The 26,269-nt window shown below is 57.1% G+C and overlaps 1 protein-coding gene across 2 annotated transcripts in view; it reads left to right on the forward strand.

Moving 5' to 3' along the window:
• The first annotated feature begins 775 nt into the window (after positions 1 to 775).
• Fam222a (family with sequence similarity 222 member A) overlaps positions 776 to 26,269 on the forward strand; it is a 47,469-nt gene continuing 21,975 nt past the window's right edge. Inside the window, exon 1 of one of the 2 annotated variants that reach the window (XM_059249474.1) lies at positions 776 to 889. The gene's annotated coding sequence lies outside the window, so the exon portion shown is untranslated. Of the gene's footprint in view, positions 890 to 4,084; positions 4,488 to 26,269 lie in introns of those variants that run through there. The other variant, XM_059249475.1, reaches the window with a different exon arrangement.

A 26,269-nucleotide genomic window follows, 5' to 3' on the forward strand; every position in this document is an offset into this window, starting at 1 on the left:
TTGTCCGGGGCCACAGGCGCGGGAGAGACCGGTGCGTCGCCTCTGCTGCAGCGCTCGAGCCCCACGCCGGGTGCACGGCTCTCCATCCTCGAGTCTGCCCTGCGCCAGCTGGATTTGCTGGTCCTCAGCACCAAGGCCCGCGAGGCTGCATCCCAGCCTCTGTCGCTCGCTGCGGCTGCCACTGCCGCTGCTCGCCGGCTTCCCCTCCCCCCACACCCGGGGCTCGGAGCAGCAGCAGCAGCAGGAGGAGGAGGAGGAGGAGGGGCCGGTGCGTTCTCGGCGCTGCTCTCTGCAACCTGCGGGGGCCGGTGCACGCCGGGCGAGGAACCGGGGCCGCTGCAGGTGCGTGCAATCCTCCGAGGAGACGGACTCTTCACCCCCCGGGCAAACCCTGGAGCTGCAAGCCGAGGGCGGGCGGGCAAGCGAGAGGAAGCAACAAAGACAGGCTGCAGCTGGGGCTGGCGAGAGGGGCCGCGGCCGCCGGCCTCCCAGAGCGGACGGAGAGGGCGCCCTGGGAGAGGCGCGGGCAGAGCTGCCGCGGTGAGCCGGGCCCTGAAGGGAGGCGCAGCGCCTCCCGCCGGACGCATGGAGCACAGTCTCCGGCGAGGATGCACCGCCTGAGCGCGCGAGCGGCCGGGGTCCCGGGCGGACGTGACCGGTGCTGAAGCAGAGGAACCCCCTTCCCCGACTTCGGACGGCGCTTTCGGGCGTAGCGATCGCCCTCACCGACAGCTCCCCTTCCCAGCCGAAGAAAAGCATCGATCCCCCCAAGCGGGGGGTAGGCCTTCCTCGGGCAATCTTTATCACCCACCCCTGCATGGCCGCGACCCGCAGATTGGAGCGTCGTGGCCTCTGAGACTTGGTGCCCTTCGCCTGCCCGGCTGACACAGTGAGTTGCGGGGCTCGGGATTTTTGGATTGGAGCTGGGAGCAGCCTCTGGCAACCAGGCAATCTGGACCGGCCCTCAAGGGGGCCCTAGATTGTGGAGCGCCCAGAAGCAGCAGGGCTTCTTGTCCGCCCCTGTCCTGCCCACATAACTTATATGGACAGGCTGGAGACCCCTGGTGGGTATTCTGCTGGGCTTCGGCAGATGCCAGAGAGGGAAGGTCACCCCACCCATGGAGCTAACAAAGGTGGCTCTGCCCCCTGGAAATTCCCGGGGAACTCTTGTAGTTTGTAGGGATTGATTGGGGAACATCCAGGGTGAGCCAGCATGGAGGGTCTCCAAAGCAACCTTTGAGACCTTGAAGGGCCCGGGGTGTGGAGTCCCAAAACTTCTGTCTGAGGATCGTGTCCTCTGAGACAAGACATTTGTGTCTCTATTGTTAACAAATAACTCACCAAGACGGCATGTCCCAGCGGGCTGCATGTGACATCACTGCCTGACCTCTGATGTCAGAGGATTGTGGCCACAGTGCAGCTGGCCTTGAACCCAGAGCCAGAATGGCCAGAGCCGGGTGTCCTCGGGTAGTAATAGGAGGTGAAGGCCACCCCTTCCATCCTTTCCACTGCAATCTTATGACCTAAATCCCCAGTCACCACTTGAGGTGGGGGAGGGAGCCAGTGCCAGCTGTCCCCGCCGCCGAGGCTTCCTGCCCCTAAGGACAGGTGTTCCGGACTCTACCCTGCGTCTCCTGGGAGCCCCCAGCTCCCTGAAGAGCAGCCTCCCACTTGTAAGCAGGATGCTCTAAAGGAGGCCCCCATGACCCCCACCATGTTACCCAGCCAGCAGCCGAAGTTCCCGGGGTCCCCACAGAAAAGAAGGCTGCTTCTCTTGAGAATGGGAATGTGCTGCTCCCAGCCAGAGAGAGAGGAGCTGTGTGACCTTCCTGGTCTGTGTGTCTGCATGTCTGTCTGTGTGTGTGTGTCTGTCCAGGGGAACCCCCCACCCCCTGCTGTTCAACCCCAAGGTGAGGGGCCTTGGCCCAGCTGGAACTCCTGCCTAAGCCACTCGCCTTCCGGTGTTTAAGATGATTTTGACAAGCGGTGTGATGGATGCTTATTAAGCAAATGCAGGGCCCGTCGGAGCCAAGGTCTGAATGTGTCCATCTCTGCCAGGGCCGGGGGGGGGGGGGGGGGGGGAGGGGATGGGTGGGGACGGCGAGAACCCCCTCTCCCCACCACAGGCTCACAGCAGCCCTGTACAGTGCAGAGCCCAGAGAACTCCTGGGCCACGTCTATGCCCAGCCCAGCAATGACTGCCAGGATTAGACATGGGTGAAACATCTACAGTCGAATTCCTAGGAACGGTGGGGAAACCTGGCCTCATGGCTCCCACGGTGAGGGGACAGGTGAGAGAGAGTGAGGAGGAATGAACAGCGGGCATTCTGAGAAGCTGGCCCGGTTTCTCAGTACAGACAGCATTTCCCATCCTCCTCCTCCCGGGATTTTCTTGTAACAGGTCAATAAACAACACCAGGAGGGCTGCTTTGGGGGTTTGCTGTGGCGGTGGTATTTCCAGCTGAAACAGTTTCCTTAAACACAAGCTTCCGGGGACTGCACTAGAACAGCAGATTCGGGGGGGGGGGGGGAGGCTGCGGGCACAGGGCTGTTTGCACGGCCTCTCGACACTTCCCAGTTTAGAAACAAACTTGGAGTGCGCGCCAGAGATACACACACAGGCGGTTGGAGGCCCTCTGTGGAGTATTTACACTCCCTCAGCCAAGGCGGAGGGAAAGGCTGTCAGAGTTGGGCAACTCCTTCTGTTCCCTTCCATCGGCAGCTCCCCGGGCTTGGCAGCGAGCGCCAGACGACAAGCAGGGGGAGTGCCAGTTTACCCAGCGTCTTCCAGAGTGCCAGGCATTTTGCAGCATCTCAGCTGCTGCTTGGGGTGGCCTGTGCCGCCGTGACCCATTTTGCGGATGAGAAACCCGAGGCTCGAGCCAAGGAAGGAATGGCCTTTTTGTAGGTGCTCAGCCATGCAGCTGCCGGGGGTGGACCTCAGTGGCCCTGGCTTTTAGAATCTGCAGCCAGACCTTCCCAACCTCACACACACACACACACACACACACACACACACACACAGGCACAAGGGGAGGTACCCCTGCCCTGGGACGGGTTCCTGGGTGAGACGGGACCAGTCGAGTACAGTGGCAACTTTCTGCCAGGCCTTGTGACCTCAGCCTGTGGCCCTCAGCTGCTGGGCTGGGCCCCTTTCTGTAGCCCTGGGAAGACGAGGAGGAGGAATGTGTAGCCTGAAACCCACCTGCCAGAGATAGTCAAGAAGCCAGCTCCTGTGTGGTCTGCTCGGCCCCCTGGGCTTGCTTAGAGGAGCCTGTGATGGCCCTGGGTCACCCAGACACCTCAGCCACCCAGAGCTGGCAGGCTCTGCTGGTGGCAGGCTCTGCTGGTGGCAGGCTCAAGACTGGGTGCATTTTAATGGGTGGAGCTCCTGGTCCAGCAGCAGGTGGGGGCATATGTGAAGAAGATGGGACATGAGCCCCCAAAGGGACAGATAGAAGAGCAGTCCGGGCTGTCCCAGAGGAGTGAGTGGTTCCGAGCTATCTGAGGGTTGACTGGAGCAGGGTGGCCCGGAGGTGGCTTGTATCCTGGAGTCTCAGGTGGGGCAGCCTCCACTTAAGGTTCCCTCCTCGCCGTGCCCGGTCTCCAGTGACCTGAGCTTTGGAGCCTCGCAGCTAGACTAGGTCTAGGCCCTGCCTAGTTGCTTGATGTCTGTGATAAGAAACCTGAAGCTCCCCAGAGAGGCTTACGGCAGAGAACCAGCCTCTGGGACGCTTGGGTCTGGGACCGACTGGCTGTGGGACCCCGCTGCATGGCTTTGACTCGCTGAGGCTTGGTTTCCTCATCTGTGAAGAGCTACAAGGGGCACCCACTTCCCAGGGGCGTGGTGGGCATTCCGCCAGGGCTACTGCAGGCCACGGCATACAGTAAGCGTTCCATAAATGTAGTGTATACCTGTTATGAGCGTAATCTCCAGCTCTCCCAGGGTCTTGGAGCCCAGAGCAGAAGACCCAGTTCTGGGCTTGGGGTCCCCCTACCCTTCCAGCACCTCGGCAAGGGGGCCCCCACGTGGTGAGCCCGCATGGTGCTGAGCACACGTGGCTCCCATCTGAGTGCCAGGGGGCTCTGGGGCCTGGCCAGGGTGTCCTCCCCCAACCTCCCTCCCGCCTGCCCACTGTGCTTTGCCAACCCTCCCCAGCCGGAGGAAGCAGGCAAGCAGCTCGTATTCATGGACCGTAATTCAATCAGGCAGCGATTCCTTGGGGCTGGGCGGGGGTGAGAACGAGGAGGCGCGCACAAAAGGGCCGCTTTATTACCTCCCGCGGGCCGGGAATTGCTGCTCTCCCCCAGCACCGGCCGGAGCCGCCTTTATTGTGTTAACCCATTTGCGTGTCAAGAGCTATTGTGCGCTTCCTCGCCGCCTGTGCGGTGCGGCCGGCCGAGGGAGGAGGGCTGCGCTGCCGGCCGGTCACCTCCGCGGGCGCCGCCCGCCGCCCTGATTGGTTGCTAAGCGATTTGCATCCAAGGTAATCACTTTTATCTCAGAAGGATGTCGACTATAATTATAAGCTACTGACATCTTTTGAAACCTGCTTAATGACTATTTTAGTCTGCCCGGGCTGGGGGTGGGGAGAGGGATTCTGCGAAGGGGTGGAGGCTGTGGGGGGGGGTACGCGGGGAGGGGGGGTATGTGTGTGCATTCTTTCCACCTGGACCACTGATTGCTTAGTTGAGAAACAGCTGAGGGCCTACTGCGAGCCTCAAACAAAAGGCAAGCGGAGCCGGGGGCTGGTGGGGCGCTCCTATCGGTCCCTAGTGGAGTTGGTGCCATTTCAGAGATGGGGAAATAGAGGCCCCTGAGGAGCCAGATGACCCATAGATATCTCAGTCCCTCTCAGGTCCCCTAATCTCTTTCGCTGGGGGACACAGAGAGGATGCGTTCATGCCTGTGGTCACAGAGCTGGGGAGTGGCGGGTGATGGAGGGCAGTGGATTCCTGTAGTCAGGGTGGGGGTGGGGACATGGGCAGTGAGGAGGGGTGATTGGACTTGCATAGACACACAGTCCCAGTCTTGATGAGGGACTCCTGGTGTGCCCACTGTTGCTCGGGCCTCGGGGAGAAGAGGCCTTCAGATATTTTGGGTAGGCGCAAGGGTGGAGGGATCCCCAGGAGGGAAAGGCTGCATCTGCTCAGAGAGGGCTTCCTGACAGAGGGGCGGAGAATCTGCCCAGCCCAGGATGCGTGGGGGTGTCGCTGGCAGAGGGAGTACCCTTGGCGTGGTCCGAAAAGGACAGCTTACCGGAGGGGAGAGTGGGTCAAGGAGAGAGAAACTCGTAAGGGTGTTGCGGGGGAGGGAATCATCTCGACGTCCAAGCCAAGGGTCCCATGTGGTCCAAGGGAGGAGGGACTTCATCATGGCCTAGGGACTGAGGAGCTCAGCAGGGGCCTTGGGCCCTTAGGCCTGTCTGGGGTGGAACCCTAGTCTCTCTCCTCATTGGGTATGTGTGTTCCCATCCAGATCAGTTTCCTGGTGGTTTATTGGCAATGGCAGTTCTCCTATGGGCTGTGGGTGGGAAAATTTTGTGTGTCCAGGACACTCGCTCAGGTCCTGGCCAGTCACCTCAGCTCTCCAGATCAAGCCATTGCCCCAGCTCTAGCAGCTGTTTGGGGCCCCCCAGGAGCTCTTGTTATTATATAGAGGCCCAGGGGACAATGGCCTGGGAGGTCAGGAGGTGAGGCCAGAGGCGTTGGCTGTGACCAGGCTCTAAGACGTGTAGACATAGAACTTAATGACCCAGGGTCTGTGGGGAGAGGGGCCTCCCTGGGAGGAAAGAGTCCCGCCATCAGCTGTCTGCTTCAAGATTCACTTCTGGCTGCGTCCGTCCGTCTGGCAGAGCCAAGGCCTAGCTTGGCACTGATCTGGAGGCAGAGGTAGCAGCTTCTCCAGGCCCATGCACCCTCGCCATCTGTGTGACCACAGGCTCCTCATCTGTCAGGTGGGCCCAGAGTCCACCTGAGAGGAAGGCTGTGAGGTCTGGCTGAAATGCCAGCTGGTGGGTGGTGAACAGGAATGCCCATTGCTGCCCAGCCAGAGGGCTTCTCCCCTCCTGGCACTGGAGACAAAAGGTGGTAAGCGCTGAGGGAGAGGCTGGATTGGGCTAACTGCCACAATAGAGGGATTCATTGTGTGTGGCTGTTGTGCCAGCGAGCCAGGGGGTGAGATGGCCCCGGTCCCTGTAGGCCTCAGCTCCCTCAAAGCATATGGGTGCTCAGGTAGAAACTTAGAGCAGGGAGGGTTCCTTGGAGGGGAAGGTCCTGTTGCTTTCTGGTCCGCCCCCCCCCCTTTTTTTTTTTTTGGTTTTTCGAGACAGGGTTTTTCTCTGTAGCTTTGGAGCCTGCCCTGGAACTCGCTTCGTAGACTAGGCTGGCCTCGAACTCACAGAGATCCGCCTGGCTCTGCCTCCCAAGTGCTGGGATTAAAGACGTGCGCCACCATCGCCCAGCATGGTCCTTCCCCTTTCAACTCCTCTGTCATGAGAATCACTGTTGACATCTGCTGTGTGCTAGACCTAGCTTCCTGCCACGGCCTTTGGAATCCTTATTTAAGGCTCCTATTGTCCCGCCAAGGGCAGTTTTATCCCTGTTGTTTAAGTGGAGAAGTGAGGCTCATTGTAGTGAAGGGAAAGTCTCCAGCCAGGGCCACATGGCAGGTGAACAGGGTCCTCTGATGTAGGACCGGGCAGGCTGTCCTAGGGAGATGCCCGAGCAGGAGCCCAGGGGCCTACTTTAGACTAGCCAGCTCTCCACATTCTGCACAACCTTGAGCAAGTTGCCCCCTAGCTCAACCCAGAGGCAAGCGCATCCCTTAAAATGTCAAGGATGGTCAGTCCTGTGGCAGGCCCAGCTCCCCTTCTGCCAGGGCGCCCTTGGCAGACATTGCCAATCAATCGCTGCCCTCTTCCCCTGCCTCGTTCTTTTCCTGACCTTGGGCTCCTTCCAGTGCTCTGGGCAGCCAGCGCCAATCAGTCATCAGGGCCTGTGAGCTAAAACACGGCCTGGCCGTAATGAGCTCAGGGGTCCCTCTGCCGTCTGTGGTTCAGAGGGTCAGGGGATCACACCTGGAGATGGTGAGGGGCCTTCTTTGAGTCTAGGGGTTGTTTCAGAACTGTTTAAGTGTGGGGGTCAGTTACTACCCGCCATACAAGTTCCAAAGCACCTGTAGCCTGGAATTTCTCTACAGTTAGCGCTTACTGAGTTCTTCGCGGACACCCTCTCATTCATCACCCCACAGGGCACCCGCACGCCTCTCTATACCTCTAGGAAGAGTTCGGCCCATTTCAAAGATGAGAAGGCTGAAGTTCAGCACTGTTAAGCAGTATAGCTTGACACACTTCAAACCTGGGACCCAAAGGCCACAGCCCGGGAGTGCCAGGCAGATGTGACAGCCTTCTGAACAAGCTGCCATGTGTTCTGAAGCCTGAAGGGCTGAGAGGCAGTGTGGCAGGGACAGCGTGACAGGTGGGTGGGACTGTTTAGGTGAAAGGGCCCTCAGGATATGACTGGGAGGGGACTGGAAGGAGCCACATGCTGGCCTTGACATTTGGTGGCGGCAGCTTTGAGCAGAGGAGCCATGAGGTACCATCTCAGTATCTAGTACCTCTACTAATGAGGGTGCTGTGCTTGATACTACCTGCTTCCAGGCTACTAGAAGCTGTAGACAAGAGTGCCTAGTACACAGTAGGTAGACATCCAGGTAGGTTGAATGAATGCATGCGTGCTTACAGGGCAGAAATGCCCCCCAGAGCACCCAAGGGATCCAGCTGCTAGGTGGAGCGAGCCCAGAGTCCTCCTCTCCCGTAAAAGCTGGAATACCCAGGTCTGGCAGGAGAGTGGCCAGGGAGGGAGGAGACTAAGCAGGTACCCGGAGCAGGGGCCCTCCCAGCCCTCCACAGCCCTGCCTGTCTCGGAGGCCTCTCCTGACCTTCCGCTGCACAGTGTGCACCTGAGCAGCCTGGCCAGTGTGGGCCCGGCACTGGGGGGGGGGGGGGCACGGGGGATGAAAGATGAAGGTTCGTGACCATTTTTTAACTCAATAAAGGGAGAGACAAGCTGCAGGCCGGAGATATAATTAGTCCGCGGCAGTGGCGCTTCCTTGATTTAGCTTCTGAGAGAACAAGACAAGGGTGTGATACCCAATTAGCAGTGACATCCAGTCGGAGCCTCAGTAGCTGTGATAGCGAGCCGTTTTTATGACTTTTCTCTCCCAGCGTGGAGCGGGCAGGGAAAGGTCCAGCAGGGCCTTCTTTCTTTCATCATGGGACAATTATTAGTGATCTCAGGATGTCCCAACGCCAAATGAGGCATTCGTTAACCCAAACAACGGAGCATCCCAGGGCAGCAGCTGGAGCCGTCGTGGACCCGCTCTAGGAGCCCAGGGGTAGCAGGAGGAAGCCCGTGGGAAGAGGCTGACCCATGCAAAGCCCATTAGTTTGGCAGAGCTGGCTCAGATCCTTGAGAGCGTCTTGGCACGCGCCTTGGTTTCCCTACCTGCTTCCCCTAAGTGGAGGCTGGACTCATTCCTCCGGGGACCGGAGTGCGTCGGTTCTGGCCTTTGGCAGCTCTTCCTGGCACCGTTTTCCATTCCTACTGCCAACCGGGCTCCAGGCTCTGGCTCCTTGGCCCTGCACCTGCAAATTGGACTGCGGTTTAAGGAACCCCCTTCGTGGCGGGCTGCGGCGGCACCTACCCTCCCACCCCGTTGCAGGCCTCAGACCCGGTTTCTGGCAGGGCCTGACCGTGATTAGCCTCACTCTCCACCTCACCCAGCCCTAGCCCAGGCCCCACCCAGCTCTCTGGCTGTCCTGGTAAACGCCATGGGCTACCTAGAGAAAGAGCTGATATGTGTCCCCTGTCACTCCCTATCCACCCAGCCATCCATCAGGTCCCCGTCCGAGGTCCCTGGGCTGCTGCCCATCCTGAGGAATCTTGCCTCACCCCCCACCCCCCACCGCTCCTGTCTGTCAGTGTGGAGCCCTCCACTCATGGTTCAGACGACTGACAAAATCCAGCCATGCAAAGTGGGAGTTTAATTGCAGACAGTTTTTACGGATCATGGGCCCATCTGTGCCACCATATGCAAAAGGGAAAAAAAATTCCCTCTTTTTTCTTTTTCTTTTCTTTTCTTTTTTTTTCTCTGTCTCCCCACCGCCATCCCAAACTAACTGAAAAATATTGTGAGAGGTTTTTGGCTAAAGCCAGCGCGGAAATTGGGGTTCATCTTGGGAACACTCTTCAGGGTGAACCTGGCAAGGCCAGCAGGGCTCAGCCTGCTGCTCCCAACCCCGCTGGATTCTCTCACATCTCTGGGCCTCTGCATGTGCCATGGGTGCCCTTCTCATATACCGGGGCCGAGGGGGGGCGGGGCGTCCCTTGACCTCTGGCCGGACTTAGCGTGTAGCCATGTATGAGAGAGTGTTGGGTTTCTAGGAAGTGGAACCCTGGTCGTGGGGCTGACGGCATCACCGATTGCCTTGTCCCCGATGCCCCTTGCCCTGATGCCATGCCTGGCTGTGCATTTGAGTCCTTGCCAAGACAGAAGGGCAATGGGGGGGGGGGTGTCATCCCCAGATACGGCTTCTCCCCAGGGCTCGAGGGCCTCTGCTCGGCAGCTTCTGAGAGGATTTGCCCCTGACGCCGTCTGTCCAGGATTGTTTCCCAGACTGACTCTAGTCTGTCTCTCCTTGTCTGTGCCTCAGTTTCTTCTGCTGTAGATGATTGGAGATAAGGATGGCAGAGCTCTACACGTGAAGTACGTTTAGAACTGTCATGTCTCTTGATCACGAGGCTCTGGGCCCTGTCAAGGAGGCCCTTCAGAGGCTCTTAGCCCTGTCCCCTGATACCTTCCCAGGCTCCTAACCGGGCATTTGATGGCTCTGGGAATTCACGAGTGAGTACCTGAGCACGTGATTGCACGAACAAGCAGGCGCACACATGAGGGAGTGAGCACGTGAGGGAGTGAGCACACGCGTGGGTCTGTGAGCGACTGAGTACGCAAGCAATCTGGTGAGTGCCTGAGTGAGTGGACGTGAGCAAGTGAGTGAGCGAGCGGGCTAGAGTGTGAGTGAGCGGGATAGCGAGTCAGTCTGGGGTTTGCGGCCTTTTCTCCAGGGAGGAAGCAGTATAGGGTCTTGGTTTGTCAGGAATTCGGGGTTTCCCCATGCCCCCTTTTCCTAGGGTCTAGAAATCACTTTAAGTTCATCTCAGGTAAGGGAAACAGACTAAGGGATTGAGGGTTCTCCAGGGTCATGCGTCGGGAGACAGGCCAGAGATGTCTGAATCCTTACCCCTCTTGTCAGGTAAGAGGACCAAGCCTAGAGCTCGGAAGAGATTTGGCCAAAGTCACACAGTAAGAAAACTGCGACCAGCCATTGTAGGGTCCTTCCTAGTCCATGAGGAGCCGAGGGCCTCCAGCCAAAGCCAGACCGGTGTCCCCTCTCTGCTCACCCCACCCCCACCCTGGGGCTCCCCAGTGTTTCCTGTTCAGCATTATAAACTGGCAACCACCAGAGGTGCCAGCAGCTAGGCACACACTGGGGTTCGGGGTTCGGTCCTGTGCCCAACCCCGGCCCTTTGGCACAGCCCTCCTGCAGCAGGTAGCCGGGAAGTCAGGCACCAGGCAGCCTCCCCCCCACCCGGTGGTGATCACCAGCTCCCGATGTAATCATTAAAACTATTAGAAGGAAACGTTCGCTTGAAGTAAATGTCAGGCGCCGAGTTGTGCTTTGTAAACGCTCACAATTAATGCCAATCAGGCCCAGAAAAAAGCCGGCCCGGAATCCTGTCTGCCTCGTCTCTCGTTTGTCAGCTGGTGCCGCTCCGTGTCGCACATTTTCATACAATTGCTATAAACATAAAAGGGAAACTCCACAGCGTTCCCAGGCACCCGGATGGTGCGTCGTCTTAATTACTTGGTGCTCCGCTGTTCACTTGGCTGCCCCAGCTCAGGCGGGTAGGAGGAGGACAGGGAGATGTTGTGTGGAAGGGTCAAGGGTCCGGGGTGGGGGTGGGGTGGGGGGTCAGCAGGGACGATGAGTCCTCGGGTGAGAGGCCTGGATCTCTGGCCCCACCCTCTGCAGGCTGCAGGTTTTCTAGGGCTCTGGTCCTCAGAGTCTAAGAAGTGAAATAAGAAAATAAAAACCTGCTAAAGGACTGTTTCCAAGGTTTGTGGTGGAATGGCAGCCTACAAAGCCTAGTGTAGCTCCTGGAATGGTGCCTGCCTCCTATATAGCCAGGCACCAGGACACGACCAGTGGGTTTCAGTTCCTACCCTGGGCCTTTAGGGGAATATCCCCTTGGTTGAGATGTCGGGCTTGCTGGGCGGTGGTGGCGCACGCCTTTAATCCCAGCATTCGGGAGGCAGAGACAGGTGGATCTCTGTGAGTTCAAGGCCAGCCTGGTCTACAAAACAAGTTCCAGGACAGTCGGGATTGTTACATAGAGAAACCCTGTCTCGAAAAACAAACAAAAGATGTCAGGCTTGCTGGGCCTGGAGACATCATGAGTCTCTCTTCTCATGTTACTGCAGACCTTCTGAGAGTGAACATCCTCTTCTGTACAGGGAGGGTGAGGTTTTTGAGCCCTGGTTGGTGGGCTCCAGTCCCTGACCGTGGTACCATCCTGTTTTCGCCCTTCCAGAGCAGCAGTGGGGTTGGGAGGAGATGAGGTAGCTCCCAGTCCCTGTATACAGTAGGTGCTTAATACCCAGCAGCTCCTGTCACACCACCACCTAGACAGGACCTCAGAGCCTGGCTCAGAGTCAGCGCCATCAGCTTGGGACTTTGCTGGATTTGGGGGGGGGGGGGTCCTTGGTTTACTGGTCAACTTCCTGAGTAAAACTGAAGAGATGCACATGGATGCTTACGCTCGTGAGGCGCCAGCCTACCTTCTATCCCTCAAGTGGAACAGTGCCCCAAACTCGTGACAACCCAGGTGGCTGGACATGTCGCTGTCCTAGGCCCCTCTCTACAGAGGGGAAGCCGAGCGAGGTTCAGTCCCCCCCCAGGGTTATATGACTAGGAGGTGCAGAAGCTGGACCTCGAAGCCACGACCCCTTCCTGTCCTCTGTCCCCTCCCCATTGCACCTGGATGGGGAGCCTCACCACCACGCACCCGCACCCGCACACCCTCCCAGGACCCTTCTGAGCCTCATACGCTCTCTGTGCGCAGGGTCTTCTGGGGCCAGGCCGGCTCCACAGGGACACACTGGCCTTTGTGTCTGCTCAGCCGGCTGGGCGGCCAGCAGAGCAGGGAGAGGGTGGTGTGGCCCAGCCTGGCCAGGAACAAATGCTGAGAGAGAAATAGAGGACCCTTTGTTGTGGTTCTCCGTGGGGGAGGGGTGCTGCCAGCTGCCACCCCATGTGATGAAGGGGCCAAGCCCTTCTCAGAGGTTTGCCCACCACCCCCAGGACCAGCCGGAAGTCTGTCATCTCACACCACCGCCACCACCGCCGCCGCCGCCGCCGCCGCCACCACCACCTCCACCACCACCACCACCACCACCACCACCACCGCCACCACGTAATCCGGAGCCTCCACCGCCAATCACCTCATTTGCTGTGGGCCTACTGTGTGCCACCATGGGGCCAGGCCCTTATGAACCCCGATGAGATAGAGTAGTCAAACATTACAGCTTGATACAGTGGCTTTTATGTACAGTTTGACATAGAGAATGAGAGCCAAAGATGGCCCAGCCTCGGACACTGGTCCCCGACTAAGGGGTGGGCAGACACAAACAGCGCCAATGCTGTGAGTCCAAAGATGGGGTCAAGTGCAGGATACCCATAGGGCAAAGAGCCCCAGTTTCAGCTTGGACTCTGAGGCCCTCCGATGCCTGTCATATCCAGCCATGGTCTTTGAATATCAAGGCTAGGTAGGAGGGGTCTCGGGTAAGAGAAGACTCAGAAATCTGGAAAATGGCCAAGGTCACCTGGGCTCTGAGGGGAACCCAGATCTGAGCCTCAGACCATCCGTTCCCAAAGCTACGCCTCTCTCCAGAGTGGAAAACACAGGCACCCACCTCCCAACAGAACAGCTGCCACTTGACCTCAGAAGCGTGAGCTGTCAGGTTGGTTTGGTCCTCATGACCAAGAGATGAGTGAAAAAGTTCATTTTCTGGGTTTTGTTTCGGAGGAGTCTCAATGTAGCCTCGAACTCGCTCCGTAGGTAGCCAAGGTTGTGCCGGACCTCCTGGAGTCCTCCTACCTCAACCTCCAAATGCTAGAATAACAGGCATGCACTGCCAAAGCAGCTGCATTTCTTTTCCTTTCTTTCTTTTTTTTTTTTTTTAATTGCACGCAGTCAGCAGCACAAAGAGAAGCTGTACGCAGGCAGACGCGCACGCTCTAGCGATGCCACGTTGTCTGGGCGGGGAGCATGTCAGAGGTCCCGGGTCAGCCCCGAGTCCCCACCCCACCCCCGCAAACGCCCCCAAGAGAACACCCCCCACTGCGTCTGCTCCACCAGAGGCAGGAGGCAGGGCCCAAGCCCCGTGAGGGCACCACCCAAACAGCTATAATCAGCAGCCTCGCCAAGACTTCAAACTCACCCAATTATCCTGCGAAGGAAAAAAAAAACACAAAATGAAAACAAATTAACATGTTTGCATAGAAGCTGCAGCAGCAGCACACACACACAGAAGCGCGAGCACACACGCGCGTGCCAGCATGTGCCCTGGCAAGGCTGAGATGTGCTGCCCCCTCCGCCCCTCTTCCTGGCACCTACCTGGACCGAGACAGGAGCTGACCCAGTGACCACATCATCCCCACACTGGCTGGGCATGGGTTTAGGCTAGCCGCTCTTGGTTTATTTTATCTTTAAAGTGCTGGGTATCAAACCCAAGACCACGTGAGGCAAATGCTCGACTACTAAGCCAGACCTACAACGCTTCATTTTTTTTTTTTTTTTTTTTTTTTTTTGGTTTTTCGAGACAGGGTTTCTTTGTGTCGCTTTGCGCCTTTTCCTGGATCTCGCTCTATAGTCCAGGCTGGCCTCGAACTCACAGAGATCCGCCTGCCTCTGCGTCCTGAGTGCTGGGATTAAAGGCGTGTGGTGTTTTGTTTTTTTTTTTTCTTTTTTTCTTTTTTTTTTTCTTAATCAATGAGCAGTAGTTATTGTGTACCAAATTTCTTCTCCCGGGTCTGTAAGGTAGGTAGGTCTGTTATGAACACCTTTCTAGAGATGGGGTGACCAGAGCAGGGAGAGATGAGTGGTCCTGCCCGAGCCTGCCACAGCTGGCCAATGGGAGAGCCCCAGGCTGAGTGGGAATCCCGGTGCCTTTAGCACACCCGCTCTCTGGTCTGCAGGTGAGGACCCCTGGGTCTCTAGCCTGTGTCCTTCCTTACACATTGCCCACACAGCAGCCTCCCTCTGCCCCATGCTTTCCTGATGCTTAGAAGGACTTCAGACCCTTTGTCTAGCTGTAACTGTACCTAGGCTGTAGCCCCGGCTCTCAGAAGGTTGAGGCAGGGGATTTACAATTTCAAGGCTAGCATGTGACTGCCTCGGTCTCTCCTCCTAGAACACCCGGATAGTAGCAGTCCCCACTCCAGTGAGGTTAGGAGGATGGAGTGGGAGACCGAGGGCTGAAGTTTCACTCCTGGACCCTTCCCCTGTGGTACTTCACCATCTGCTGTGGTTTGCTGAGCTCTCCTGGCTCACTAGGCATGCCCTGACCCTGGAGTATTCAGATGTCTAGTCAGGCCCTCCTTCCCAGGAAGCTGTCAGTCCTGCATAGCGCTCTCCCGGCTCCCCTGAAATCACAGGGCCCTAGGTTCAGGTTGCTGGCGTGCGCCTTGTCCTCTGTGGGTCTTGCAGTCTGGTGCATGCGGGTGCTCTGAAAAGGTTTGGTGAATGTGCCCTGTGGAGCCCTCTCTCTCTCTCTCTCTCTCTCTCTCTCTCTCTCTCTCTCTCTCTCTCTCTCTCTCTCTCTCTCTCTCTCTCTCTCTCTCTCTCGGAGTTGAGGACTGAGTCCCCGGCCCTCCCCCCTGCTGCAGGGCCACCATGGACAGATCCCTGCCTCCGCCAAGAGTGAGTGACATGGGAGTGCCCTCATCAGCCGGTGTCACCTAGCTTAGCCTTCATGCAGCCACGGAAGCAGGTGTGGTTTCTGATGTCACAGTTCAGAAGGGGAAACTGAGGCAGCAAGGGACTCCGTGGCTAAGGACAGCCCTGCTGGTGAGTGGAGTGGCAGAGATGGATTAGAAGTCAGTTTGGGGTTCGCACTTTAGCTGAAGAGCAGTTTTTTGCTTCCTGGAGCCGAACCTACCGGGACAGACGGGAGTGGTGCTTGGTGGAAATAGAAATTGGGTCAGTAGGACACCATGATGGTGCGGGGGTTGGAGGGCAAGTTCACTGGCCTTAGGTGGCCCCATGGGCTTCAGCCTCTTGACCCACATCATGGCAGCTAAGCAGGGCCAAGACAGTGGCCAGAGAAAGTAGCCCAGTGCCCACCCCAGTAGGGGCCAGTGCCTACCTACAGGCCCAAGCTCCCCCTTAGCACAGCCTTCCGGTGGCTTCAGAGTCCAGTAGACATGGATTCAAGTTCAGGCCCACCAGGCGACCTTGGATGAATCCCTTTCCTTCCACGGCCTCTGTAGCTTGCCCTTCTGGGGATGGGAGGCCTGAGGGATGGGTCCTCTGCCTAGCTGCCACTAGAGGAAGCAAGGGGACCCCCCCTCCTTCAGGAGCTCCCCAGCCCTACAGCCTCTGGAACTCAGGTTGGGACACTACTTGGTTTTCAGCCCCAAGGACAGTGAGCCCAGGAGGAAGCCCTCCACCTCTGCCTGCCCCACCTGCCTTGAGGGGGGGGGGTGTTCAGCCCTCTGTAGCCCACTGTGCCAGAGTTTGTCAGGTTGAGATGATGAACTATGTGGTCAGGTGGGGTGAGTGAGACCCCAAAAGCCAGGTAAGCCAGCTCAGCCCAGCCACATAGGAAACAACCCTCCAAGAATTGGCGTATAAAAGCCCAGACATTCCCGTGGACTTGAAGCACCTACCTGCCTGACTCGAGGCCCCACTGTATCACTGCTGGGCGCCCCTGTAGAAGCCACACAGCCTCTCTGGATCTAGCTTCACAGAGCACTTTGGGTGGCGGTCTCAGTGATGTGACATTCTGTATCAGGTAACTGAAAACATGGGTCTGGAAGCCCCGCCTCCTTTCAGGGGAGAGGCCTGTCCCAAGGGTCAGTGTAGAGCTGCAGGTGGCGGCAGGTAGCCTACTCCTCAAGTTGTGAGGGAAGATAGAGGGGCGGGGCTGTAAACTACCCCTTCCCCGTTATAAAGGCAACATTCTACTTTGGGTATTTGGAAGCATCAAGTCTGATGGATGCTGGCAGCAGCCACCATCTCAAGGCCCCGAGCTGAATACTTGGTACCATTTGAGGGAGGGTCTGCCCGGGGATGGAGTGTTTGAGACGTGTCCAGTATGGCCGACCTGGGCAGGCAGGCTCGGTGGAGGGTGTGGGGGCGTGACAGCGTCCAGGGCCTGGTCCTAGGAAGAGCCGGCTCTGCTCAGCCTGTCCTGAGCTCACTGGGCCGCCTGCTGAGCCCGGGCTCTGGGGAGCCACCTGCCCCCCAAGCAGCTTGTTGTCTGGCATGGGCAGGCGCCGGGTGGCCCTTGTTCTGCATACATCTGATCCCGTCTTTCCCACATCAGATCATTTGTAACTGTCACCCGGCAGTCGGCCCATGGCTGATTCAATCTTGGCTTTGTGCTTGTCACGGCCGTTTTCCCATGCAGACTGATTTTGAAAGGGGGCCCATCCTCGGTTCCACATGGCATGTGTGGGGAGGGGTGTGTGTATGTGTGGACATGCACACGTGTGCACACACATCCCCGCCTGCATGCATGTACACACACACAAACACCACACACACATGCACACACACACACACCACACACATGCACACACACACACACACACCACACACACACATGCACACACACCACACACACACATGCACACACACCACACACACACACCACATACACACACACACAACACACACACATGCACACACATGCACACACACACACACACACACACACCCCACACACACCCCACACACCACACACCTTAGCCTCCTGCCTCTCACCACTCAATAGAATGTGAAATAACGTAGGCAGCCAAGGGGTTCCTGGCTCACCTCTTCACACTCATTCTCTCCTCCATCCTCTAACACCTACTGTGTGCTACAGCGTGTGCACAGTGGAGTCTGCACTCTGGCAGCACAGAGCCCTAGCCATGAAGCGAGAGACTGATCCGAGAGTGCCACATGGCATCACTAAGGAAGGGTGGCGAGGGGGTTGTGGCCCAGTGGACGGTGGCTAAGGAGGCCTTCATGGAGAAGAAGATGTTGGAGCTGAGGCAGGAAAAAAAGAAGTGCCATGGACTGCCACCATGCAGAACATGGTGATAGGGACAGGCTGGGGACAGGTGGACATGGAGTGCTGTCCACAGGTGGCTGCTGAATCCGTCTCCTCTAGACTTCAAAGGCTTAGTGCAGAAAGGACCGTCCTCGTCCGTGTCTTAAGGTCTCACCGTGAACATGTTGGATCAAGCGGGGTACATTGCTAAATTGAACTCCTCTTGGCTATAGAGAATTTATACTCACAAATGGAGCTTGCCTAGGTCTGTTGGACAGCGCTGTGTGGAGAGACAGAACCGGAAATGTGAAAGCTGTCTAGCGGATCAGAAAGCAAGCCATCGTGGCCAGGCAGTTAACAAGGCGGTGTAGGCTGTCACGAGGAAGATACTAGAAATGTCTAGAAGTCAGTGGGGGTGGGGGATGGGTGGTAGGTGGAAAGCTTGGCCTGGACCCTCAGGGTGAGGGGCAGTGTGGCAGCTGCGGGGCCTTGGCTCTCGCAGAGCCAAGTCTGTGGCGGAAGGGTCGCTGCTGGGACCTGCTGGCACTTGCGCTGGCCCTTGAAAGCTGAATGCTTTCTCTGCCTCTGGTGTCAGAGCTTCTGGTCCTGTCTGTCTGTCTGTCTGTCCCCTATCCAGCCCTTCCGCCCCATCAGCAGCTGCTGCCTGTCCCATGACTGATTTACCCTGAGTCTCCTGTCTCCCGACAGCCAGAGATTGAAACCCCTTTCCAAACATTCTGAAAACTAACAAAACACAAGTGATGCTTGTCCGAGGCAGAGACGTCAAGCTCCCGAAAGCACGGAGAAGAAAAATACACCCCCCTCCCACGAACACCAAGGAAAACAGCCTCCCAGCTGAGCTGAAATTTGAACCGGAGCTCCAGCTCTTGTGCTGGGTTCTTTGGAAACTGTGGTACCCCGTGACTGGGTGACATGGGTGGGGGCTTTTCAGGAATTGGGGTGTCAGACACCCCTGGCTCCACAGCAGAGGTTGAAAGCTGGAGACTGGACCACGCATGTGGCTCCCTGAGGCTCACAAGCTCCCCCGTTCACGTTGCCAACCTAGCATCGGTGCTGCCACGGGGCAGTGTCTTCATCCTAGTCCCAAACGCTTCTCCCCTGCCACCATTCAACCCTCCCCTGCCACGTGGTTTCTCCCCTGCCACCATTCAACCCTCCCCTGCCACCATTTAACCCTCCCCTGCCACGTGGCTTCTCCCCTGCCACCATTCAACCCTCCCCTGCCACGTGGCTTCTCCCCTGCCACCATTCAACCCTCCCCTGCCACGTGGCTTCTCCCCTGCCTCCATTCAACCCTCCCCTGCCACGTGGCTTCTCCACCACCACCATTCAACCCTCCCCTGTCACCATTCAGCCCTCCCCTGCCACGTGGCTTCTCCTCCACAACCATTCAACCCTCCCCTGCCACGTGGCTTCTTCCCTGCCACCACTCATCTCTCCGTCTTCCAAACACGTTAGGACCATTCCAGCCAGCCTGCCTCCTCTCAGCTCTGTATAAATCCTGGGGTCCCCTGGCCAAGGCCCACTCATCCCAGGACCTCTTCTGTTTTCTCCATCACCTGACCGCCAGGAATCCCGCTCCAGCCCCTTCCACGCTGCTTCCTTGGGTGTAAAGCAGTGGTGCCTGTGGCAGAGTGGGCTAAATGTGGTGATGTCGGTGACAGGCTGAGCCAACAGAGAACACACAGAGACACACACCCTCCCCCCAGCTCTTGTTACCACTTTTCACTGCCTGGTTAACCTTAAACTGTGGGTTCAGGGACTTGGGGTGCTCTCCCACTTTACATGGCTTTAACTTTATGTACAGTGTTGCCTCTTCAGAGAACCCCTCACACTCGGGGTCGCCTGGTTCTTTTCGGATCCTCTAAAATGTACAACCTCCCTTCAGAAATACTGGGCCAGGGCGTTTCTTCCAGGCCTATACCCTCGCGACACCCACAGTTCTTATCAACTCCTGGCTTCTCGCAACCTTCGCTGGGAGGTAACAAGGAGGACCCCACACTTCCCACCTTGGGATGTGGTACTGTAGAAGAGTGTTTCAGAAGGTCAGAACTGGGGAGGGGGTCTGCAAGTCTCCTTAGCTAGGACCTGGTCCATCAGCACTAGCCCTGCTTCTGGCTGGAAGAGCCCCCCCCTCACAGTGTGAACCCCACTCATCTACTTGGCTCTAGGGGAGGATCAGCTGTGACCTGACAGTGGTCATGATTGCTCCTCTGTCACCGCGCTGGGGTGTGTGTGTGTGTGCGTATATGTGCGTGTGTGTGTGTGTGTGTGTGTGCGTGTGCGTGTGTGTATATGTGTGTGTGTAAGATGTGTGTGCGTGTGTGTGTGGTGTGTGTGCATGTGTGTGTGGTATGTGGTGTGTTTGTGTGTGTGTGTGTGTGTGCGCGCGTGCGTGCGCGTGTGTGTGTGTGTGTGTGTGTGTGTGCATGTGTGCATGTGCGCACGTGCCTTTGAACCTTCACAGTGAGCCCTCAGCCCTATACCTTTAAGTCCGTTCCTGTGCTGAGTTTATACTTCTTGTCTGTCTGGAGTAGACCTCCTAAGGGTAGGGCCTGGCTGGCTTCACACACACACACTAGGCGCTTTTAGTGCCCACCCCCACCGCCATCAAGGTGTGTGCTGAGGCAGCCGGAGACCTCCCGAGGTCTCAGCTCTTCGTGTTCGTCCCTTGGGATCATCCCTGTCCTCTTTACTCACTGTTTGCTACTTGCTGTTGAGTTGGTTACAGTTGCTCTCACTTGAGGTAGCTCACTTGACCTGGTGCATAGCTGTACATCTTATGGAAAGGAATGTTTAGAAATTTGTAGTCTGTGTGTGTGTGTGTGTGTGTGTGTGTGTGTGCGTGTGTGTGTGCGCGCGCACACCTGGGGCTGGGGCTGTGCACATGTGTGGAGACCAGAGGACAACTTTGGGGAGTCTGTTCTTGCCTTCTACCTTGTTGAAGCAGGGTTACCCTTGTTTTTGCTGCACACCTCAGGCTTGTCAGGGTCCAGGAGCTTCCAAGATGTTCCTCAAGTCTCCATCTTCTTTCTTACTGTAAGAGTGCTGGGATTAACCAGGTGGCCATGGTGCACGTCTTTAATCCCAGCGCTCAGGAGGCAGAGGCAGGCGGATCTCTGTGAGTTCGAGGCCACCCTGGTCTACAGAGCGAGTTTCAGGACAGCCAGGGCTACACAGAGAAACTTTGTCTCATCCACCCCCGCCCCCCCAAAAAAAGAGTCCTGGGATTACAGATAATTGCCACCACAAGCAACTTTTTTTTTTTTCCTGTGGGTTTCCAGGGTCAAATTCAGATTGTCAGGCGTGGTGATTGCCTCTACCCTCGGAATGATTTTGCCAGTCTGATGAAGAAATTGAGGTTCAAATTAAGTTCAGACGTGAAGCTACGACTTAGTTCAGGGACAGAGAACTCAAGCCCCTGGCCTCACAGCTCAGGACACAGTACCGTCACCTTATGAGATTGTTGGGTGGCTTTCCTCTTGGCGCCCCCAGACTGAGTTGGATGACCCCATCGTGGTGACCCCCCCGTTTCCCTGCCTTACTGTCCCTCTGAGCTTCCTACCTCTTCAGACCCCGACGGCTCAGCGTTAGCACAGGACTTGGCACACAGTAGAGGCTTCCTATGTTCTTCCCAGAAGTTGGCAGCTCGGAGAAAGGCACAGATGGTTCCCAAGGCTACTGGCATCGTTGCCCTCCCAGAGTTGGCCCCGCCCCTTTCCTGGGACCTCGCTCTGGGAGCTGGCCGTGGTGCTGACGGGCTCTGGCCTGCAGCCCCTGCCCTGCCTCAGGGCGAGCCGCTTGCTAAGATCCACATCTTGCCTGTTCTCCCCTCTGGAGATGTTTTCCTGGGGACCTGTTGTGTGCAGGCCCTGGTGACTCACACGGAAAGGTTTGGAATCTACATTAGGAGCCCACCTGTCACTCTGTGTCATGCATCTCATGTACCCTGGACATCTTCAAAGCCCCAATGGAGTCTGGGCTTCAAGTGAAGGTCAAGAAGCATCATAAAGAACGTTGGCCGGGTGGTGGTGGCGCACGCCTTTCATCCCAGCACTCGGGAGGCAGAGGCAGGTGGATCTCTGTGAGTTTGAGGCCAGCCTGGTCTACAGAGCGAGTTCCAGGACAGCCAGGGCTGTTATACAGAGACACCTTGTCTCGAAAAACAAAACAAACAAACAAAAAGAGTATTCTACCAGAAGGAAGGGTTGACAAGGACCAGTAAGTGCAGAACTGGGGCCAGAGCGTGTAGGGGAGAGGCTTGTGACGGGAGAAGCTGTCTTGGCATTCCTGTGGCCGTGGTAAGACGCCATGACCCAAAGCACTGTGAGGAGGAAAGGGTTTATTTCATCTTACATCTCTCAGGTCACACTCCACTGCTGAAGGAAGTCAGTGCAGGGACTGAAGCAGAGCCCAGGCAGGAATGGTCCTTCCTCGCTCGCTCACTCCTCACGGTTTGCTCAGCTTGCTTCGTTCTACACCCCTGGACCACCAGCCCAGGGGTGGCCCCATCCACCGTGGGCCAGGCCCTTCCACCTCCATCAGTAGTTAAAAAAATGCACGGCCAACTTTGCCTACAGGCCAAATGTCCCATGGAGACATTTGCTTAGTTGAGATCCTCTCTTCCCAAGTGACTCCAGCTTGTGTCAAGTTGACATAAAACCAGCCAGCACAGAAGCCCGCCACCCCAGCGCTCTGCCGACCTCCAGATTCCAAGATCGCCACTTTGGCTTTGGTTTTTCCCTTTGGCCCAGAACTGCCGGTGTCGATGGCTCCGGTGCCTTTTCCCATGAAGCTAGAAACGGCAGGAAAACTCTGAATGGAGCGGTGTTGGGCTAGGCAAGAGCAGGTGGAGCTGGGCATCTTAGGCGCCTCTGGCCTGTGGGGTGGGGATAGTAATCCTGGCAGGCGATGAGGCTCCTGTTGAAGGGGCAGTGCTCCCCACCCCCACCCTTAAGAATGAAAATCCCCCTCTTGTGCCAGCCCAACCGGCAGCGGGAAATAATCATTTTTTACAGGTCCCCTTATCCATAGCCCAACCCTGGGCCTGTTTAATCAGCGGCACCCGCCCCGTGACTTGAAGATTCCCCGGCTAGAGAGATCGAGAGGAGGGTTAAGGAAAATTACCCTGGCCTCCTCCATGCTAATGTAATCTCTAACCAGATCTGCCCAGCCGCAGCTCAAATTGCTTTTTAGATTAACATTTAATTATTAACAGGGTCCCCTGGAAGGCCTTGGGCTCTGGGAACCCGGGGTGGGGGAGGAAGCAGCAGGAAGGAGGTGGGGTGGGCTTCTGCTCGGGCTGCCTCGAAGAGAGACTGATGGGAAGAGAGACCCAGAGTAAGACTGGGGGGGGGGGGTCAGGCGGGGAGGCACAGCAAGGGGAGAGGGAGGCGGAGAGGGGTCCCTGTGGGGTTCTGTGCAGCCTGGGGACTCTGGGCACCTCTCTGCAATGGGCAGGCTGGCATTTTCTGAGGTGTGACTTGCAGAGGGGGGGTAGTGTTCTCCCAGAGCCACACAGCCAGGCTTTGACCCCAATGCCACCAACTTGGTGCATCATCTTCTTCCTGGGTCTGGGCTTCTCAACACCGCAGGGCTCCTCCTGTGTCCGGAGGTGGCTGTGTGGTCAGGACAATGTGAGGAGAAGGGAGATGTTTCTGACAACCATGGGTGGAGCAGACCCTGTGTGAACCCCCGGGCTCCCCAGATTCTTCACTCTGGGTTCTGGCTCCTTCAGGATAGGAACTGCATCTTTCCTCGGGTCTTACATATAGCCGGTGCTATGGATTTTTCTGAAAAATCAAAGGGTGACGTGCTCCCACGTCCACACTGGCTAATTCCCATGAAGTTCCAGCCAGGGAAAGAGACTCGGGGGTACTGTTATACCCTCAGAGTCACTCCGGACCCCAGGGCCTAGCCCTTGCCTGCCACTGCCACCCTAGCTCCCCGTGGCTGCCTTTCTCTCTGAACTCCTCACCCTGTTAGGCCTCGCATGACCTTCCTCTCCAGGCCGCAGCCTGTATTTGGCCCTGAGTGGAGCTGCAGAGATCTGCCTAGGCAGTTCTAGATAAAGGCAAAGATGGAGGCTGGAAGCCGCACAGGCTGTGGCCTTCATGGAGTCGCAACCTTCCCCGGAGGCCAAGCGTTTCTCCACATTCAGCCTTTCTCCAGGGACAGGCTGCCCACAAGGGCACTTTTCCCTGCCGAGGGAGAGGAAGAGGCTGGGACAATCTCTTTTCTTTTTTTTTTTAAAGATTGATTTATTTATTATGTATACAGAAGAGGGCACCAGATCTCATTATAGAGGGTTGTGAGCCACCATGTGGTTGCTGGGAATTGAACTCAGGACCTCTGGAGGAGCAGTCAGTGCTCTTAACCTCTGAGCCATCCCTCCGGCCCCGACAGTCTCTTTTCAACTTACACTGGATTTAGCCAGGGAGAGCGGTTCTGAGTGAGTGGTCTCCTGGGGCCTTTGTGACAGGTCATGCTTACGTATGTGGCATAGGGGTGGCCCCCCAAAAGGTGTTCCCAAGTGTTACTGCCCGAGTGATTGAGTGAATGGGGGAGGGCAGGGTCCCACCTGCTGCATGGCACACATACGCTGTGTTCTGTTGAATGGTTATGGAATGTGTGGGTTGGTCTCCAGGGAGCCTCTGTCCTCTTCCCATGCGTCTCTTCTCTCCCAGCCCCTCTCAGGGTAGAACCAAGGGGCTGGTGGGCACGGAGGAGAATCAGGTCCTTGCAGCTGTTCCTTGGTGGTGGCTTGGCTGAAGCCAGGGGCTTCGAGGATTCCCCCGACTACGATGGACTTGCCATACAGGGGCCTGAGGTTCAGGATCCGACACCCTTGGGCTCTGCCGATTAAAAATCTCTGTGATCTTGTACACATTGCCCACACCCACACCCACACGGTGTCCATTTCCTACCATGTGAAAGGAAGATAAAACCAGCCTCTCGCCGCCGAGGCTGCCTTACCAACCAGTTGGGTTGAGGGACCACGGGATGCTCTCAGATCTGGATGCATGAGGAAGGCTTCTGCATAGTCAAAAGGCAAACAGGAACTGCTGTCCTCAGTACCCAGCACCTTGCTCGTCCCAGGCTCTCTTGGGACTCCCCCCAGACACAGAGGGATGGATGACACAAGGTAACAAGGCCAGCCTCCCACCCCCAAGAGGACGCTTTGAATCAAATAAAGACAGCGTGGGCTCATTGTTTGCCACTCGGGCATCAGACTTAATTCTCCTCAGCTCCGAGAGTTCCTCCTTCCCCCGTCACAGCTCCTTATCTGCAGCCCGGCTCTGAAAGGGCACACTGACAGCTGGGGGTCTTATCTGCTGGAGGGGACCTTTTCCTTGGGTGTCTCCCAGATAAGACGTCTTATCAGCCCCCACGTCAGGGATGGTGCCAGAGCATGCTAATCACTGAGGCTCGAGACATTTCCCCTCCCCTCCCCCCCCCAACCCCCCCCCCTTTATTATCAAAGTCACAAAAGGCCTTGAGCTTACCAACAGTCCGATTTGCAGAGAGTGTGGCTCTCCAGATGGTCCCCGGCAGGGCCGGACGGTGATGATTATTTGCTGGACAGTTGAGGGACCCACCATCTGCAGATGGGGTGGGGCCGGGCAAGGAGAAGGCAGGCCAAAAGTCATGGGAAAGGCATGAGTGTTTTAGGTGCCCACTCCAGGCCTATTCCTGGCTTGCTGTGTGACCTTGTGCAGGGCCCTTGATGTCTCTGGGCTTTTTATCTCACAATAGCCAGTGTGTTTGGTGCAGCCATTCATTGGATGCCCTATTTTTACTTTATTTTTATTTGTATGTCTGTGTGAGGGTGTGTGTGTGTGTGTGACAGTGTGTGTGTGTGCATGCACAGGTGCCATGTCTGTGTGAGGGTGTGCATGTGTGCGTGTCTGTGTGAGGGTGTGCCGTGTGTGTGTGCACATGTGTGTGTGTCCTGTGTGTGCACGTGTGCATGTCTGTGTGAGGGTGTGCCGTGTGTGTGTGTGTGTGTGTGCGCGCGTGCATGTGTGCATGTCTGTGTGAGGGTGTGCCCTGTGTGTGTGTATGAGGGTGTGCTGTGTGTGTGCACGTGTGTGTGTGTGTGAGGGTGTGCCGTGTGTATGTGTGCACATGTGTGTGTGTCCTGTGTGTGCATGTCTGTGTGAGGGTGTGCCCTGTGTGTGCACGTGTGCGTGTCTATGTGAGGGTGTGCCGTGTGTGTGTGTGTGTGTGTGTGTGTGTGTGTGTGTGCGCGCACGTGTGCATGTCTGTGTGAGGGTGTGCCGTGTGTGTGTGTGTATGAGGGTGTGCTGTGTGTGTGCACGTGTGTGTGTCCTGTGTGTGCATGTGTGCATGTCTGTGTGAGGGTGTGCCCTGTGGTGCACGTGTGCGTGTCTGTGTGAGGGTGTGCCATGTGTGCATGTGTGTGCACGTGTGCGTGTCTGTGTGAGGGTGCGTCACGTGTGCACCTCGAGGAGCTGGAGTGACATTGGGTGCTGGAAACCAAACTCGGGTCCTCTTAACTACGGAGCCACCTCCCCAACATCACTTATGAAATGATTATTCCTGGCCAGACCCTGGGGAGATGGAAACAAACAAGACATGGCCCTCGCCCCCTAGAGACCCACGGTATCGCACAGACAGACAGAGAGACAGACATGAAGTTGGCAATTACAACTTGGTGTGATTAGGGCTGTGGCAAGGGACACCCAGATGGCCAGCCAAGCCATCCGAAACAGCCCTGAATCAACATGGCTGGGTAGCAGTGCCACAGGCCCGGGGCTCCGCAAGTACCGTGGTCTGGAGGTATGAGGCAGTTAGCCAGGAGGGCCTTGGAGGGGTGGGGAGCCTTGAGAGACTGGGCGGCCG

Source organism: Peromyscus eremicus, chromosome 23, assembly GCF_949786415.1.
Source record: "Peromyscus eremicus chromosome 23, PerEre_H2_v1, whole genome shotgun sequence".
Taxonomy (NCBI): Eukaryota; Metazoa; Chordata; class Mammalia; order Rodentia; family Cricetidae; genus Peromyscus; species Peromyscus eremicus.